The sequence below is a fragment of the Oncorhynchus tshawytscha genome, linkage group LG34, assembly GCF_018296145.1.
Source record: "Oncorhynchus tshawytscha isolate Ot180627B linkage group LG34, Otsh_v2.0, whole genome shotgun sequence".
Taxonomy (NCBI): Eukaryota; Metazoa; Chordata; class Actinopteri; order Salmoniformes; family Salmonidae; genus Oncorhynchus; species Oncorhynchus tshawytscha.
This window is the reverse complement of record NC_056462.1, coordinates 10,013,804-10,033,001: the sequence shown is the minus strand read 5'-3', so window position 1 is coordinate 10,033,001 and position 19,198 is coordinate 10,013,804. Positions and strand designations below refer to the sequence as shown.

The window sequence follows — 19,198 nt, the reverse complement described above, 5'->3', positions numbered from 1 at the left end:
TACACATTAGATCAGCTAGATGCAGGGAAGAGTGTGCAAGGCGGTATTGAATGTGTCACTCACTGTCTGTGTAACTGTCTGTCACCTCAAATAATTCTGTCGACCTGTGTACACCTACTTTGTAAACTTTCATTCATAGGCTAGGTGGTAGAAACCTCATAATGGGTATAGGGAAAATTTGAGTATCATGTAGTAGCCTAAACCTATCAATGTTACATTGAACTGGGTGAATGGAATATGAATGAAAGTCATCCAATATGCTGTAATAGAAATAAAGGCCATGCTCATGAAGAAAAAAAAGACATTCTGAAGCCCACTCCCAACCCTAACCCAATAGTTCATATAGAAAATGCGCTATTGGCTACATTTTTTTGACAGGGGATGCAGGGTTTTATTTTTTGTTGCCTGATATAGATATGTTTCAACTTATAACGTCCGACGTTTTGGTAAGCTATTAATCAACTTGTTTATAATTAGATACATTGTAGCTTCTCTTTTGCCATTATGTTGCCCTAGAATACTAACTATACCCTAGCTCAGTAGAATAACGTAATAGCTCGATAGAATGAATACTTCGATTTAGTTGATATTGGTGAAGACGTTTAGGTACTTGGGAAAAAAATACAATAAATAAATAACGGGACAGATTTTCTGTGTAAAATCTTCAAATGACATCAGTTTGACAGGTTACCAGGAAAAATAAACCTGTGAAAACGGCCCAACGTGTTTCTGATAAGATTTCAGTTCGACTTCGATGCATATTTGATGTGGTTAAAATACTATCAGTTTTTATGAGGCTTTTATGATGAAGACAGCGCCTCTACAGATCGTATCTAATTGAGCATTGCATTATCTCAAGATGCAGAAAGAAATTGCCTACGTTTGGTGTATCATTTTAGTGCAATACATACTTAATTCTGCAGGAGTTATTATGAAGGCTATAGCCCTATTCTCACGGAACTAGTATTACTAGAGAACCTCGGTTATGTATTTATTATTTATTTATTTGTGTCCGTTATCCCGATGGACGATTCAGACGGGATTCGTTTTTTTGCCCCCTGTGATGCTTTCTTTTTTTTCTTCTATAAATTGACAGTTATGACGGAAGCCTATAGGTTTTTTTCTAGGCGTGAAGATTATTCAAGAAATCCAGGCGATGACAGGTTAGGCTGATACCTTGAGCTTGGTTCCCAAGTTTCTAAACCATACCAAACCATCTTTGGTAAAGTGTCGCCCTAATATTTGAATTGAGGAAGTGTGATCATAATCATTCGGATATTTTAGCTATCCGCAGTAGAATACGTCCTAAATGCCCCTAGCCTTCAGGTGTGAGCTAAACAGATAACTTGCGCTTGACATGCGTTTTTAGGCTATGGATGAGAAAGTGAACTTGTTCCAAAAGTTTAGCTCAGATGTATGCTACTTTGCGATCTATTAACAGCAAGTGTGGCATTAAATAGTCGCCATATTTTCCAATGATGGCTTTGGTGATTTTCAATTCATTCGCACAAAACGTATAAACAAAGGCATTCACTGTAAAAGTCGATACATGTAGACCATGAGCAGCAGTTTGCTCAATTTATCGAATCAGTTATTGTTTTCTTGCTCAAATCGCGAGAAACAACTGTCAAACTCAGACATTAATCTAAAAACACGGTGATGTTGATTCGCACGGGAAGACCATTATTGGAGTTATGCAAAAAAAAAAACAGGTCGTTCTGGTTAGTCAATGTCCAGATTTTAGTTTCCATTTACAATTGAAGTCGGAAGTTTACATACACCTTAGCCAAATACATTTAAACTTTGTTTTTCACAATTCCTGACATTTAATCCTCGTAAAAATTCCCTGTTTTAGGTCAGTTAGGATCACAACTTCATTTTAGGAATGTGAAATGTCCAAATAATAGTAGAGAGAATGATTTATTTCAGCTTTTATTTCTTTCATCACATTCCCAGTGGGTTAGAAGTTTACATACACTCATTAGTATTTGGTAGCATTGCCTTTAAATGGTTTAACTTCGGTCAAACATTTCAGGTGGCCTTCCACAAGCTTCCCACATTAATAAATTGGGTGAATTTTGGCCCATTCCTCCTGACAGAGCTGGTGTAACTGAGTCAGGTTTGTAGGCCTCCTTGCTCGCACATGCTTTTTCAGTTCTGGCCACAAATTTTTAGATGGGATTGAGGTCAGGGCTTGGCCACTCCAATACCTTGACTTTGTTGTCCTTAAGTCATTTTGCAACAACTTTGGAAGTATGCTTGGGGTCATTGTCCATTTGGAAGACCCATTTGCGACCATGCTTTAACTTCCTGACTGATGTCTTGAGATGTTGCTTCAATATATCCACATAATTTCCCCCCCTCATGATGCCATCTATTTTGTGACGTGCACCAGTCCCTCCTGCAGCAAAGCACCCCCACAACATGATGCTGCCACCCCGTTGCTTCACGGTTGGGATGGCGTTCTTCGGCTTGCAAGCCTCCCACTTTTTCCTCCAAACATAACAATGGTCATTTTGGCTATTTTTGTTACATTTCTCCAAAAAGTATGATCTTTGTCCCCATGTGTAGTTGCAAACCGTAGTCTGTTTTTTTATGGCGGGTATGGAGCAGTGGATTCTTCCTTGCTGAGCAGCCTTTCAGGTTATGTCGATATAGGACTTGTTTTACTGTGGATATAGATCCTTTTTACCTGTTTCCTCCAACATCTTCACAAGGTCCTTTGCGGTTGTTCTGGGATTGATTTGCACTTTTCACACCAAAGTACGTTCATCTCTAGGAGACAGAACGCGTCTCCTTCCTGAGCGGTATGACGGCTGCGTGGTCCTATGGTGTTTATACTTGCTTACTATTATTTGTACAGATGAACGTGGTACCTTCAGGCATTTGGAAATTGCGCCCAAGGATGAACCAGACTAGTGGAGGTCTACAATTTTCTTTCTGAGGTCTTGGCTGATTTCTTTTGATTTTCCCATGATGTCAAGCAAAGAGGCACTGAGTTTGAAGGTAGGCCTTGAAATACATCCACAGGTAGACCTCCAATTGACTCAAGTGATGTCAATTAGCCTATCAGAAACTTCTAAATCCATGACATAATTTTCTGGAATTTTCCAAGCTGTTTAAAGGGACAGTCAACTTAATGTATGTAAACTTCTGATCCACTGGAATATAGTGATATAGTGAATTATAAGTGAAATAATATGTCCCTAAACAATTGTTGGAAAAATGACTTGTGCCATGCACAAAGTAGATGTCCTAACCTATTTGCCAAAACTATAGTTTGTTAAATCAAGAAATTTGTGGAGTGGTTGAAAAACAAGTTTTAATGACTCCAACCTAAGTGTAAACTTCCGACTTCAACTGTAACTAATCTAAACAGTAGGCCACAGTTCCCTTGACATGCCATAGGCCTATTTGAAGTCCAGTTTTGTGACTGTCAGATTTGTATTCTTCACAATCATCACACATAATATAGCTGACACTGCTATCATCCTCTTTTACCACTTCACCAAATATTTTCAGAAGATTACTTTTCTGGCCCTCCTGTCTCTTTATTTTCAACTCTCCTTTCACAAGCTTTTGTCTTCTTGAATTACAATGTCCTTTTTTCAACCCGCCCGCCACCCACCCAACAATATTTAATGACCCTAAATGATGTGTGGATTAGGAGTCAATCCACGCATCACTAGTGGTTATGATATGAAGGTTTGTTTGGCTTGGAAATGTTTTTTTTTGCCTGGTCACAGACAGCTGATGTGTTGTGCACTGAAGTCCACAAGCGGAAAAAGGTGAGAGGAGGAGAGCATAGTGTTAAGTTGGCTGTATGTCCTTTGGGTGGTGGATCATTCTTGATACACATGGGAAACTGTTGAATGTGAAAAACTCAGCAGCTTTGCAGTTCTTGACACACTCAAACAGATGCACCTGGCAACTACTACCATACCCTATTCAAAGGCACTTAAATATTTTGTCTTGCCCATTCACCCTCTAAATGGCACACATACACAATCGATGTCTCAGGCTGAGTTCCTAATGTTTAGTACACTCGGTGTATGTATATACACTGTTCAAAAAAATAAAGGGAACACTTAAACAACATAATGTAACTCCAAGTCAATCACACTTCTGTGAAATCAAACTGTCCACTTAGGAAGCAACACTGATTGACAATAAATTTCACATGCTGTTGTGCAAATGGAATAGACAACAGGTGGAAATTATAGGCAATTAGCAAGACACCCCCAATAAAGGAGTGGTTCTGCAGGTGGTGACCACAGACCACTTCTCAGTTCCTATGCTTCCTGGCTGATGTTTTGGTCACTTTTGAATGCTGACGGTGCTTTCACTCTAGTGGTAGCATGAGACAGAGTCTACAACCCACACAAGTGGCTCAGGTAGTGCAGCTCATCCAGGATGGCACATCAATGCGAGCTGTGACAAGAAGGTTTGCTGTGTCTGTCTGCGTAGTGTCCAGAACATGGAGGCACTACCAGGAGACAGGCCAGTACATCAGGAGACGTGGAGGAGGCCGTAGGAGGGCAACAACCCAGCAGCAGGACCGCTACCTCTGCCTTTGTGCAAGGAGGAGCAGGAGGAGCACTGCCAGAGCCCTGCAAAATGACCTCCAGCAGGCCACAAATGTGCATGTGTCTGCTCAAACGGTCAGAAACAGACTCCTTGAGGGTGGTATGAGGGCCCGACGTCCACAGGTGGGGGTTGTGCTTACAGCCCAACACCGTGCAGGACATTTGGCATTTGCCAGAGAACACCAAGATTGGCAAATTCGCCACTGGCGCCCTGTGCTCTTCACAGATGAAAGCAGGTTCACACTGAGCACATGAGACAGATGTGACAGAGTCTGGAGACGCCGTGGAGAACGTTGTGCTGCCTGCAACATCCTCCAGCATGACCGGTTTGGCGGTGGGTCAGTCATGGTGTGGGGTGGCATTTCTTTAGGGGGCCGCACAGCCCTCCATGTGCTCTCCATAGGTAGCCTGACTGCCATTAGGTTGGGTTGTGCCGTGGGGAGATCTTTGTGGGCTATACTCGGCCTTGGCTCAGGATGGTAAGTTGGTGGTTGAAGATATCCCTCTAGTGGTGTGGGGGCTGTGCTTTGGCAAATTGGGTGGGGTTATATCCTTCCTGTTTGGCCCTGTCCGGGGGTGTCATCGGATGGGGCCACAGTGTCTCCTGACCCCTCCTGTCTCAGCCTCCAGTATTTATGCTGCAGTACTTTATGTGTCGGCGGGCTAGGGTCAGTTTGTTATATCTGGAGTACTTCTCCTGTCCTATTCGGTGTCCTGTGTGAATTTAAGCGTGCTCTCTCTAATTATCTCTTTCTCTCTTTCTTTCTCTCTCTCGGAGGACCTGAGCCCTAGGACCATGCCTCAGGACTACCTGACATGATGACTCCTTGCTGTCCCCAGTCCACCTGGCCGTGCTGCTGCTCCAGTTTCAACTGTTCTGCCTTATTATTATTTGACCATGCTGATCATTTATGAACATTTGAACATCTTGGCCATGTTCTGTTATAATCTCCACCTGGCACAGCCAGAAGAGGACTGGCCACCCCACATAGCCTGGTTCCTCTCTAGGTTTCTTCCTAGGTTTTGGCCTTTCTAGGGAGGTTTTCCTAGCCACCGTGCTTCTACACCTGCATTGCTTGCTGTTTGGGGTTTTAGGCTGGGTTTCTGTACAGCACTTTGAGATATCAGCTGATGTACGAAGGGCTATATAAATACATTTGACTTGATTTGATTCATTAGGTACCGAGATGAGATCCTCAGACCACTTGTGAGACCATATGCTGGTGCGGTTGGCCCTGGGTTCCTCCTAATGCAAGACAATGCTAAACCTCATGTGGCTGGAGTGTGTCAGCAGTTCCTGCAAGAGGAAGGCATTGATGCTATGGAAGGCATTGATGCTAAGCATGAGGGTGGCAGCATCCTGTTGTGGGGGTGCTTTGCTGCAGGAGGGACTGGTGCACATCACAAAATAGATGGCTTCATGAGAAAGGACAATTGCGTGGATATATTGAAGCAACATCTCAAGACATCAGTCAGGAAGTTAAAGCTTGGTTGCAAATGGGTCTTCCAAATGGACAATGACCCCAAGCATACTTCCAAAGTTGTGGCAAAATGGCTTAAGGACAATAAAGTCAAGGTATTAGAGTGGCCATCACAAAGCTGGCATCATTAAACTAAAGAATATTTAGCTAATCAAATTAATTCTCTGTAATTATTATTACGTGATTAACTAATCAGGTAGATGTAATTAAGTAGGAAGTCGGGGCACCAAGGAAAATATTCAGATTACAAAGTTATAATTTTCCTAATATAACTTTCAGATATTTTAATATCTGATCAATTAGTCTTCTAATTGGGGGACAAAATGGCACTGTAGAGAGAACACTGTGTTTCAGCGAGCTCCCGTGGCATTCGTAAATTTATATTTTTACATTAATCTCCTAGCTTGAAAAAGTGGTAGAATTGGCTAAATAAGTTATCCTACAATGAGTCTTGACGGGTATTTCTCAAAACTTTCTGACAACATGCCCAACAGAACTACTAAGAACTCAATCAAAACCACCACTCCTGTAGATGTGCAGGAGGAGCTAGCTAACGTTAGTAAAGCTAACACCATTGCGGATCCAGGCACAATGGACCTGGTGATTCAAAAGATGACTGATAACATTACTAAAGTGATCGATGTTAAGATAAGAACGGTCTTGGAATCAATAGCAGGCCAATCAGCTGAACTACAGAGGGTTGTGAAACGTTTTGATGAGGCGGAAGGAAGAATTGCTACAGTGGAAACTTCAACTACATCTATGGACACTAAGATAAAAGCACTTGAGAAACAGGTGCGCGAAATGAAGGAGCACATTGACGACTTGGATAATCGAGGACGCAGATGCAATATTCGTGTTGTGGGAATCCCGGAAAATTCTGAAGGGACACGTTCAGTAAAATTCTTTGAGGAATGGATCCCTGGCTACCTACAAATGGACACTAAGGCTGGTCGTGTGAAGCTGGACAGAGCCCATCACTCTCAAGCACCGATACCCAGTCCCAACCAGGGCCCACGACCAGTGGTAATAAAGTTCCACAACTTCACCGACAAGCAGCACGTCATGGATGCGGCTAGAAACATCAGCTCTGATGGTAGTCAACGTAAAGGTCCAAAAGTCTAATTCTTCAATGATTATTCCACAGCGGTTGTACGAAGACGCAAAGCGTTTGATGAGGCGAAGGCTCGACTCAAAAGAATGAAGATGGACTACGCACTGCTGTACCCGGCCACATTGAAGATTATGGTCAACGGATCGCCTAAAAAACTCTACACACCTGAAGAGGCTGCTGCGTTTGTTGACTTTCTCGGGTAAATAACTTTAAACTGCACCTCCGCAGCATTGTACAACGTTTTTATTTTTGGTTGAATCTGATCATGAAACAGTGGTGTGAGTTATCACGTACTCTGGTTCAGTAAAATTCGTATCTTTATTATTTTTTCTTGCTAAAGTAACTGCCACTATAGCTCAGGCTGAGATATGTGTGAATCCATATTGGTGCCCAGGCTTGGTTTTAGGTGGAAGAGCCTCAATCTTCTTCTATTGATTTTCATTTCCATATATATAAAGGATGAGGCTATTGAGTGGCAATGCGGACTTAAGAGTCTACATTGGAAAGTTGAAATCCCCTGCATGTTAGCTAGTGGGAAACCCCCTTTTGGATATTTACATGTTAATTTTTGGGTTTAGTATAGTTCGAGTTCAGGGTTCATATCGTTTGTTTATGCTCGGTGAGATAGAAGAGAGTTCAACACATGGAAAAAGGTACCACCCCACTTTTACAGTAGGATTCAGTCTGGATATTGAATGGTCAAGGTGCAATGGCAGGTAACAGACTGTGTGTATGTACATGGAACATTAGAGGGAGCCATAACCCCATTAAAAGGAAAAAGGTACTGTCTTTTTTGAAAAAAATAAAATATTGATATTGCCCTGTTGCAAGAAACTCATTTGGATGATAAGGAGCACCTGAAATTACAACAAGGGTCAAGTTTGGTCAAGTGTTTTTCTCATCATTTACATCCAGAAGTAGAGGTGTAGCAATTCTTGTGAAAAAGAAGACCACTTAAGGTCTTGAATTGTGTGAAAGATAAATTTGGTCGCTTTGTTATAATTAATGGTACTTTACAAGGGCAGAACATTTCCATAATGAATATTTACTTTCCCCCTGCCCACCCCTCTGATTTCCGCACTAAGGTATTTCTAGACTTTTCAGAATTAAACTCAGACACTGCAGTGGTTGGAGGAGATTTTAATTGTTTGTTGAACCCCCTTATTGATAGGTTTCCCAGCGGTATAGCTTCACTCTCTCCTCAAGCTAAGTTACTTAAAGCTTAAAGCTATTTGTGATGATCTGGGGTATGCGGATGTCTGGAGAAATGTTAATCCCTCCAACAGAGAGTTCACTTTTTTCTCTGCACCTCATGGATGTCAGACTAGAATAGATCAATTTTTTATGCCCAGGACGTCTTTGCAGTCTGGTTTATCCACTAGGATAGGAAGCATAGTCATATCTGATCATGTTGAGGTGATCCTGGACATAAAACTCAACGGGGCATTCAATCGGTGAAGACATTGGAGGTTGAATACAACCATTCTTAAAGACCATACATTCACATCATATTTTATTACAGAGTGTAAAGCATTTTTATCTATTAACTCTCAATCAACAGATAACCCCTTGCTCCTTTGGGAAACCTGTAAAGCGTATGCCAGGGGTCTGATTATGTCGTACACAGCCACTAAGAGACGGAAAAAGCGTGGAAAGCAAAAGGGTGAATTTGAGGGTGAATTTGAGAACTACAGAGAAGGACTACATTAAAACTCCCACTCCTGCCCTAATTAAAGGAAATATCAGTCCTTAGATCAACGTTGGACTCTCTCCTAACACAGGATGCTGAAAAGAAAATGAGATTTGTCAGGCAAAAGCTATATGAACATGGCGATAAGCCAGGAAAGTACTTGGCATACCTAGCTAAAAAGAGAGCTGTCTCTCAGTCAATTGCTACTATTACTGATTCTGATGGCAATCATTTATATAAAAAATAAATTGATAAATGACTAATTTAAGACATTTTATACAAACCTTTATGCCTCAGAACTGCCAAAGGATGCACCCAAATTAATGGAGAACTTATTTTCTAAGATTGAGCTCCCTACTATCTCCAAAGAACAGAGGTCTCTCCTTAATGCCCCTATTACCGAGGAAGAGATAATGTTCGCAATTAAGAATCTGCAAAATGGTAAGGCCCCAGGACCAGACGGGTTTTGTAGTGAGTTCTATAAAGAGTTCCATGGCCTGATCCTTGAGCCATTGCGTGATATGTTTAACCACTTATTTTCAAATGACCAGCTCCCTCAAATGCTGAGAGAAGCCAACATATCACTTATTCTCAAAAAGGGAAATGTCCAGAGTCTTGTTCCTTGTACAGACCAATTTCCCTTCTGAATGTGGATAGAAAATTGCTTTCTATAATTCTAGCCACAAGATTAGAGGACTCACTGCCACTAATTGTGAAAGGAGACCAAACTGGCTTCATTAAGGGCCGTAAGTCATGCAACAATGTCAGGCGGCTTCTTAATGTAATTTAAGCCTACCAACTAAGTGCTATGGATGGTCTTGTGCTCTCCCTAGATGCTGAGAAAGCATTTGATCGTGTGGAGTGGTCTTACCTATTCTTTGCTCTAAATAAATTTGGTCTCGGGGACAACTTTATAAAATGGGTGAAAGTTTGATATGATGATCCTCAAGCTGCTGTCCTTACTAATGGGCTAAGGTCAAATAGTTTCTCTATATGCAGAGGTACCAGACAGGGCTGTCCTTTGTCCCCTCTCCTATTTGCACTCGTTATGGAACCACTGGCCGAGGACATCAGGGTAACTCCTGCTATACAGGGGCTGCTCATTGGTGATGTTCACAATAAAATAAGCTTGTATGCTGATGATGTCCTGATATTCATCTCTAGTCCCGAGACTTCAATTACATCTCTTATTAATATTATTGAATTATTCAGCGAATTCTCAGGCTACAAGATTAACTTAACTAAATCAGAGGCTATGCCACTTGGTAACCTACACTCTGTACCTAATACTTCTCCCCCTTCCATTTTAAATGGTCTCCCTCAGGTTTCATGTATCTGGGTATATTTGTAACTCCTAAATTCCAGCAAATGTACAAAGCCAATTCTGTTCCCTTGTTTGATACAATAAGACAGGATCTGGAGCGCTGGAACTCTCTCCCGATTTCTTGGTTGGGTAGAATATCCCTCTTGAAAATGAACATTTTACCTAGACTACTTTACCCAATCCAAATGATCCCAGTATTACTCTCCAATAAGGTAATAAAGGATGTAAATGGATGGCTAAGTTCCTTAATATGGAGTAAACGCAAGCCAAGACTTAAGATGGCAATATTGCAGCTGCCAAGTTCTATGGGAGGCTTGGACCTGCCCAATATCAGGTTCTATCAGTGGTGTGCCCACCTATGTTATATTTCTGACTGGATCACAAATTATGACTTCTCTATTTGGTTAGACATTGAGAATTCTCTTTCAAAATACCCCTTACAGGATATTTTATTTTTCAGAAGTTTCAAGTCTGTAGAAGATCACTGCAAAAATCCCATTACACTTAACACACTCAAAGTATGGAGGTCAGTTCAATGCTTCCTGGGAAGGTCCAAACTAACCTCTGCTCTTACCCCAATTCTTAACAACCCAGATTTTAGTCCAGGATTGCTGGATGCTGGCTTTAACTTTTGGCTTAATAAGGGCATACGCAAACTAAATGACTTATTTTCTGCTAAGATTTTATTGTCATTTGAGCATATGGTTGAGAAATATCGACTCCCAAAGCAGGACTTTTTCCGCTTCCTACAAGTAAGACATTATATTCTGAAGAGCACCACCTTAATTGGTAACCCTGATATGCCTGTCATTGAAATAATGTTTTTTTTCCCACAAAGGAAAATGTCTGTAAATCTGTTTTATGATGCTTTAAGGTCCTTTACTGCTGTCAACACACAGAGGGTGAAACAAGTGTGGGAGAAAGAATTGTCTGCTACTATTGATGAAGAGTTGTGGGAGGACATTTGAAGATATGCAAAAACAATATCTATATGTAATCGTACTAGAGCAATCCAATTAAGAATAATACACAGATTGCATATATCCCCAAATCACAGACATGCTTTTAGCCCCACTTCCTCTTCTCCTCAGTGTCTTAAATGCAAAACGGATACAGGCACCCTAACACATTGTTTATGGTCATGTACCAAAATACAAAGATACTGGTCTGGTGTTCTGCAAGAAATTGAAAAGATCCTAGGGGTTGATCTAGAATTGGACCCAGTTTATTTACTGTTGGGTCTCCCTAGTAGGCATGTTACTTCTGTGGGTAAGAGGAGGCTTTACAACATCCTTACCTTTGCAGCGAGGAAAAACATAATTTTACAGTGGATTAGTGATAAGGTTCCTTCTATTAAAGATTGGCATAAGATACTATTTGAATGGTTGCCTCTGTAATATCTGACATGTACATTGCATTCTAAAACAGACCAGTTCTACAAAGTATGGGAGCCTTATCTAAATTACCTAGAACCTGAGGTATCAGCTATTATGCTGCAAGGATTCTCTTAGAATGGTGGGGATCTATGTATTTCAGAATTACACTGTACGTTCCATGTGTGGAACCTAACTTCTTGGTTTAAACTGAACTTTTTTGTTTAATTTCTGTTTGTAAATTTGTTTAAAATGTATGTATTGAGAGACACAATGATGGGGATGGGGTGAGAGAAGCACCGAGCGGGAAGAGGAAAATGGTGTACGTATGTACGTGTGTGTGTGTATGCATATATATATATATATATATATATATATATATATATATATATATATATATATATATATATATATATATATATATATATATATATATATACGCAGGTATGTGTAAGTGAGTGCTATGTTTATTTAATTTTTTTATATATTTTTTATGGGTGAAAATTGTGAAATTCCAATAAAAAAATACTGTTACAAAAATTTGTCTTCTAATGAATGAATTATTTGTTTTATTCGTTACCTCACATGATTCTCATTCCAAACGTTGTAAATTGTTGGTTATCTGCATGAACCCAGTCTTCACTATGAGTCACCCATACATAAATTGTCTTAAATCATTTACTTATTAACTAACTAAATAATCACAGAAGTGCACAAACAAACAGTAGATATAGTTACAAGGAAATGATAGCGGATGTGCCCTAGTGGGCTAAACCAGCATCGCAGCTTGGTGAACAAAAGAGAAGTGGGGGTCGACTGAGATAAAAGACACTACAAAGTTGATAATTATAACATTGAAATGCTAATCCTTTGCATATGAACGCACACTCATTCGGGAATAATTGCAATCAATATATATATTTATGCTCAGTATGTCGTCGTGGTCTCTGTTGGAAAGTTTGTTTCTGTTGGAGAGTTTGTCCTCCCTCTTTCTCTCTGCCGTGGTTAGAATGGATAGTTCAAAGTAACATTCAGCATTGTTGTAATAGTATAGAGGTTTCGACGGTTGTCGGTCTTCGCGTTCACTGTTACCGAATTCCTAGCTGCAGACTAGTAATTAGTATCAAAGATTTGTTCTTATTCTGTCGGTTCGATAGTCTGAGTTTAACCACGTGGTATGGTTAAGAATTCAGCAATCGTCTGAAACCTTAGCCCTCTCGTGGTTATCGAGGTAAGCTGGTGTTACTGTAATTTATATATACCAATGTGTTTTCATTAATTGAATTACCTTAATCTATTTTATGAGAATTTGTAAGATTCTTGTTTGCATAAAATAGACCGAGACCAGTCTTATCAATAATAGGTAACGCTGACACGTTACCATGAGCAACAGTTTATATACAATAACATGACGTCATTTCATTGCTTAAAAAATGAATCTCCTCCTCTCGACCGAGACAACGGGAACTTTAAAAGATCATTCTGAGTTCATTCTGACCCACTAGCACATACACAGGACACACAACACAGCTGAATTAACTTTTGACTCCTCACCATTATCGATCACCACTTAACTGACAGTTTTAAATAACAGAAAACCTCAGAATGCACTCACAGCCTTATCTAAAACACCCCAGAGCTCAGTTTCGTCGGTTCAACCATAGGTTAACTACCTTATCTGTTTACTTAATCCACAAGCCATTCCTTTCTTCCTAGTTGGAATGGTGTTCATTAACTTTAATTACTCCTTGTCCGTGTCACACAATCCCTTCTTATGAACTCATATTGTCAATCAGATATAATAAAACAGAGTAGTTATATCAGAGTAGTTATAAACAAAGTTTAATTAGTTACAGTTTCATTTAAAATAAGACTATTTGTTCAGTCATTTAATCATAATTTTCCTAACAGCTGGTCTCTACTCAAACCTTAGCCGTCTCGTAATTGAGAGAAGCATGGTCTAAAGATAAATTCCAAAGGTGGGGGTTATATTCGGAAGAGCAGAAAGGGGATGTTCCACGACGCCAGATCAATGTCTGTGCTCATGGGGCGGGCCTATGATTTAGTTAAACTCCAAAGGGAATTGGAGTTTCCTTCATTAAACAGTTTTATAATCACATTACATAATTTCACAAATATTTTCATCTTTACTCATTCAATTTATACAACAATTAGATGCAAGCCTCACAACTGAGACTCTTGTATAAACAGGGTTATGGTAATGTGGCTGTATTGTCTCTCATGAGTTTCACAAAATTGTACCAAACGGACCAGTTTGTAGCTGGCTACTTCACAGAGCGTTTATACATTCTCCAGAACATAAATATTGGTCAGTTCTCAAGTTCTGTTAGGTGGAAGAAGTTCCTTTGTTCATTCTATGAAACTCACTCTCTCTCTCTCTATACTGTCTGGCCATGAGCAAGAATCTCCTTCAGGAATTTATGACCTGCCTAACAGAGCCTGGTGTAGGGGGAAGAGAGAGAGGGGGATGGTGCAGAGAGAGGGGGATGGTGCTCGCTGTACCCAAAGAGGGCAACGTCATGACAATCCTATAGAAAATTTGTGGGCAGAACTGAAAAAGCGTGTGAGAGCAAGGAGGCCTACAAACCTGACTCAGTTACACCAGCTAGGTGACTTTACTGGGTGACCTTCACTTTTACTTGAGTCCTTTTCTATTAATGTATCTCTACTTTTACTAAAGTATGACAATTAGGTACTTTTTCCATCACTGACAATGACGGCCTACCAACAGGCAAAAGGCCTCCTGTGGGGAAGGGAGCTGGGATTAAAAATAAAATATAGGACAAAGCACACATCACGACAAGAGAGACACCACAACACTACACAAAGAGAGACCTAAGACAACAACATAGCATGGCAGCAACACCACATGACAACAACATGGTAGCAACACAACATAGCAGCAGCACATTGTACAAACTTTATTGGGCACAGACAACAGCACAAAGGCAAGAAGGTAGAGACAACAATACTTCACACAAAACAGCCACAACTGTCAGTAAGTGTCCATGATTGAGTCTTTGAATGAAGAGATGGAGATAAAACTGTCCAGTTTGAGTGTTTTTTGCAGCTCATTCCAGTCGCTAGCTGCAGGGATGTGTGTGCTTTGGGAACCTTTGCTCTAATGAAGAATGTTCCTGGAAAACAATGCACAAAGGATGAATGATACTGGGTTGTGGGATGATTTTTGTAATGTTTTGTTATTTTCATTAGTATTGTGTGTGGATTGATTACGTTTTTCCCTTATCCGTAAGGGAATGTACTTTTTGTATTTTTTTACCCACCCCATCCAGTCGGTGGAGGCAATATTGCATTAGTTGTGGTATCCCATAAAACTTCAAAGGAGAAGAAGTAAATGGAAGCGCTCTAGGACTTCACGGCTGAATCGTTACAGGGAATATTGAATGAAGATGTTCCCCCCACCCAGGCTCCAGAGTCTGTGTAGGGATCTGAGAAAACATTTGAATCCGACTGAAGGAGTACATTTATTTTGTTGTAAATCCCTGCGAACCACCAAAATTAGTTTTTTTTTCTCCAACTGGTTATCCAATTAATAGTTTTTATTTGTATTTTATTAGGGATCCCCATTAGCTGCTGCCACTCTTCCGGTCTCATTGCTGCAACTCCCCAACGGGCTCAGGAGAAGCGAAGGTTGAGAAATGCATCCTCCGAAACATGATCCGCCAAGCCATGCTGTTTAACCCGGAAGTCAGCAGTACCAATGTGTCGGAGCAAACATTGTTCAACTGACGACCGAAGTCAGCAGGCAGGTGCCTGGCCCGCCACAAGGAGTTGCTAGAGTGCGATGAGCCAAGGAAAACCCACCTGGCAAAATCTCCTAACCTGGACGGCACTGGGCCAATTGTGGGTCGCCGGATGGGGCTCCCGGTAACGGGTGTAGTGGAGCCTCAGCTTAGACCACTGCGCCACTCGGGAGGTTGCGGCTTGCAGAGCAGCTTTGCTAACATTAGTTCGGCTGTTTCCACTCATGAAAACTTACGATGCTAATATGCCTGTAGCCATATATAGATTTAGCATGAACTATCCCTTTAAAGTCTCCCAGTTTTCACCTCACCCAGTAGATGGCGGCAATACATCTTTTTGGTGTCGTCTGCCAATAAAAACTCAAAGAAGAAGAAGTAAACGGAATTCCCTGTCTCTATTGAATAGTTTTATCATCTGGCAAATCTAATAGGAGTGACCAACTATTGCTATGGAAAGTCAGGAGACTGGGTGTAGTAGTGTGATTTTGCTGGGTCTCTGCCTACTTTAAAAAAAAAACCTTTATTTAACCAGGTAGGCCAGTTGAGACCAAGTTCTCATTTACAACTGTGACCTGGCCAAGATAAAGCAAAGCAATGTGACAAAAAAACAACACAGAATTACATGTGGGATAAACAAAAGTACAGTCAATAACACAATAGAAAAATCTATATACAGTGTGTGCAAATGGAGTAAGGAGATAAGGCAATAAATCAGCCACAGCAGCGAAGCAATTACAATTTAGCAAATTAACACTGGAGTGATAGATGTGCAGATGATGATGTGCAAGTATAAATACTGCTGTGAAAAAGAGAAAAAAAGTCAACATAAACAATATGGGGATGAGGTAGGTAGTTGGATGGGCTAGTTACAGATGGGCTGTGTATAGGTGCAGCGATCGGAAGCTGCTCAAATAGCTGATGCTTAAAGTTAGTGAGGGAGATATAAGTCTCCAACTTCAGCGATTTTTGTAATTCGTTTCAGTCATTGGCAGCAGAGAACTGGAAGGAAAGGCGGCCAAAGCAGGTGTTGGCACTGGGGATGACCAGTGAGATATACCTGCTGGAGCGCGTGCTATGGGTGGGTGTTGCTATGGTGACCAGTGAGCTGAGATAAGATGGAGCTTACCAAGCAAAGCCTTATAGATGACCTAGAGCCAGTGGGTTTGGCGACAAATATGTAGCGAGGGCCAGCCGACGAGAGCATACAGGTCGCAGTGGTGGGTGGTATATGGGGCTTTGGTGACAAAACAGATGGCACTGTGATAGACTGCATCCAGTTTGCTGAGTAGAGTATTGGACACTATTTTGTAAATGACATCGAGGATCGGTAGGATAGTCAGTTTTACGAGGGTATGTTTGGCAGCGTGAGTGAAGGAGGCTTTGTTTTGCGAAATAGGAAGCTGATTCTAGATTTCATTTTGGATTGGAGATGCTTAATATGAGTCTGGAAGGAGAGTTTACAGTCTAGCCAGACACCTAGGTATTTGTAGTTGTCCACATATTCTGAGTCAGAACCGTCCAGAGTAGTGATGCTAGTCGGGCGGGTGGGTGCGAGCAGCGATCGGTTGAAGAGCATGCATTTAGTTTTACTAGCATTTAAGAGCAGTTGGAGGCCACAGAAGGAGTGTTGTATGGCATTGAAGCTCGTTTTGAGGTTTGTTAACACAGTGTCCAAAGAAGGGCCAGAAGTATACAGAATGGTGTCGTATGCGTAGAGGTGGATCAAGGAATCACCCGCAGCAAGAGCGACATCGTTGATATATACAGAGAAAAGCCCGAGAATTGAACCCTGTAGAGACCATAGAGACTGCCATAGATCCGGACAACAGGCCCTCTGATTTGACATCCTGAACTCTATCTGAGAAGTAGTTGGTGAACCAGGCGAGGCCATCATTTGAGAAACCAAGGCTGTTGAGTCTGCCGATAACAATACGGTGATTGACAGAGTCAAAAGCCTTGGCCAGGTCGATGAAGACAGCTGCACCGTACTTTTATCGATGGCGGTTATGAAATTGTTTAGTACCTTGAGCGTGTCTGAGGTGCACCCGTGACCAGCTCGAAAACCAGATTACACAGCGGAGAAGGTACATTGGGATTCGAAATGGTCAGTGATCTGTTTGTTAACTTGGCTTTCGAAGACTTTAGAAAGGCAGGGCAGGATGGATATAGGTCAGTAACAGTTTGGATCTAGAGTGTCACCCCCTTTGAAGAGGGGGGTGACCGCGGCAGCTTTCCAATCTTTAGGAGTAATAGGGGCTGCAACAATGGATAATTTTAGAAAGAGAGGGTCCAGATTGTCTAGCCCAGCTGATTTGTACTGGTCCAGGTTTTGCAGCTCTTTCAGAACATCTATCTGGATTTGGGTGAAGGAGAAGCTGGAAGGTTTGGGCAAGTAGCTGCGGGGGATGCAGAGCTGTTGGCCGGGGTTGGGGTAGCCAGGTGGAAAACATGGCCAGCCGTAGAGAAATGCTTATTGACATTCTCGAATATCGTGGATTAATCGGTGGTGACAGTGTTTCCTATCCTCAGTGCAGTGGGTAGCTGGGAGGAGGTGCTCTTATTCTCCATGGACTTTACAGTGTCCCAAAACTTTCTGGAGTTAGAGGTACAGGATGCAAATTTGTTTGAAAAAGCTAGCCTTTGCTTTCCTAACTCATTGTGTGTATTGGTTCCTGACTTCCCGAGAAAAGTTGCATATCACGGGGACTATTCAATGCTATTCAATGCACTTCCGGCGCCGACAGAGATGGCCGCCTCGCTTCGCGTTCCTAGGAAACTATGCAGTTTTTTGTTTTTTTACGTGTTATTTCTTACACTAGTACCCCAGGTCATCTTAGGTTTCTTTACATACAGCCGAGAAGAACTACTGAATATAAGATCAGCGTCAACTCACCATCAGTACGACCAAGAATATGTTTTTCGCGACGCAGATCCTGTGTTCTGCCTTACAACCAGTGTAACCGAGTGGATCACATGCAGCGACCAAAAAAAAAAACGACTCAGAAAAAGAGGGAAACGAAGCGGTCTTCTGGTCAGACTCCGGAGACGGGCACATCGTGCACCACTCCCTAGCATTCTTCTTGCCAATGTCCAGTCTCTTGACAACAAGGTTGATGAAATCCGAGCAAGGGTAGCATTCCAGAGGGACATCAGAGACTGTAACGTTCTTTGCTTCACGGAAACATGGCTCACTGGAGAGACGCAATCCGAAGCGGTGCAGCCAGCGGGTTTCTCCACGCATCGCGCCGACAGAAACAAACATCTTTCTGGTAAGAAGACGGGCGGGGGCGTATGTCTTATGGCCAACGTGACATGGTGTGATGAAAGAAACATACAGGAACTCAAATCCTTCTGTTCACCTGATTTAGAATTCCTCACAATCAAATGTAGACCGCATTATCTACCAAGAGAATTCTCTTCGATTATAATCACAGCCGTATATATCCCCCCAAGCAGACACATCGATGGCTCTGAACGAACTTTATTTAACTCTCTGCAAACTGGAAACGATTTATCCGGAGGCTGCATTCATTGTAGCTGGGGATTTTAACAAGGCTAATCTGAAAACAAGACTCCCTAAATTTTATCAGCATATCGATTGCGCAACCAGGGGTGGAAAGACCCTGGATCATTGTTACTCTAACTTCCGCGACGCATATAAGGCCCTGCCCCGCCCCCTTTCGGAAAAGCTGACCACGACTCCATTTTGTTGATCCCTGCCTACAGACAGAAACTAAAACAAGAAGCTCCCACGCTGAGGTCTGTCCAACGCTGGTCCGACCAAGCTGACTCCACACTCCAAGACTGCTTCCATCACGTGGACTGGGAGATGTTTCGTATTGCGT

General features: G+C 41.7%; 2 protein-coding genes across 4 annotated transcripts in view; one reads left to right on the top strand and one right to left on the bottom strand.

The window, feature by feature from the left end:
* The window catches only part of LOC112231940 (zinc finger protein 583), a 969,163-nt gene that overhangs the window by 671,556 nt on the left and 278,409 nt on the right, over positions 1 to 19,198 (bottom strand). The gene's annotated exons all lie outside the window — the stretch shown is intronic.
* Positions 1 to 19,198, top strand: part of LOC112231889 (zinc finger protein with KRAB and SCAN domains 8-like) — a 359,191-nt gene that overhangs the window by 245,618 nt on the left and 94,375 nt on the right. The gene's annotated exons all lie outside the window — the stretch shown is intronic.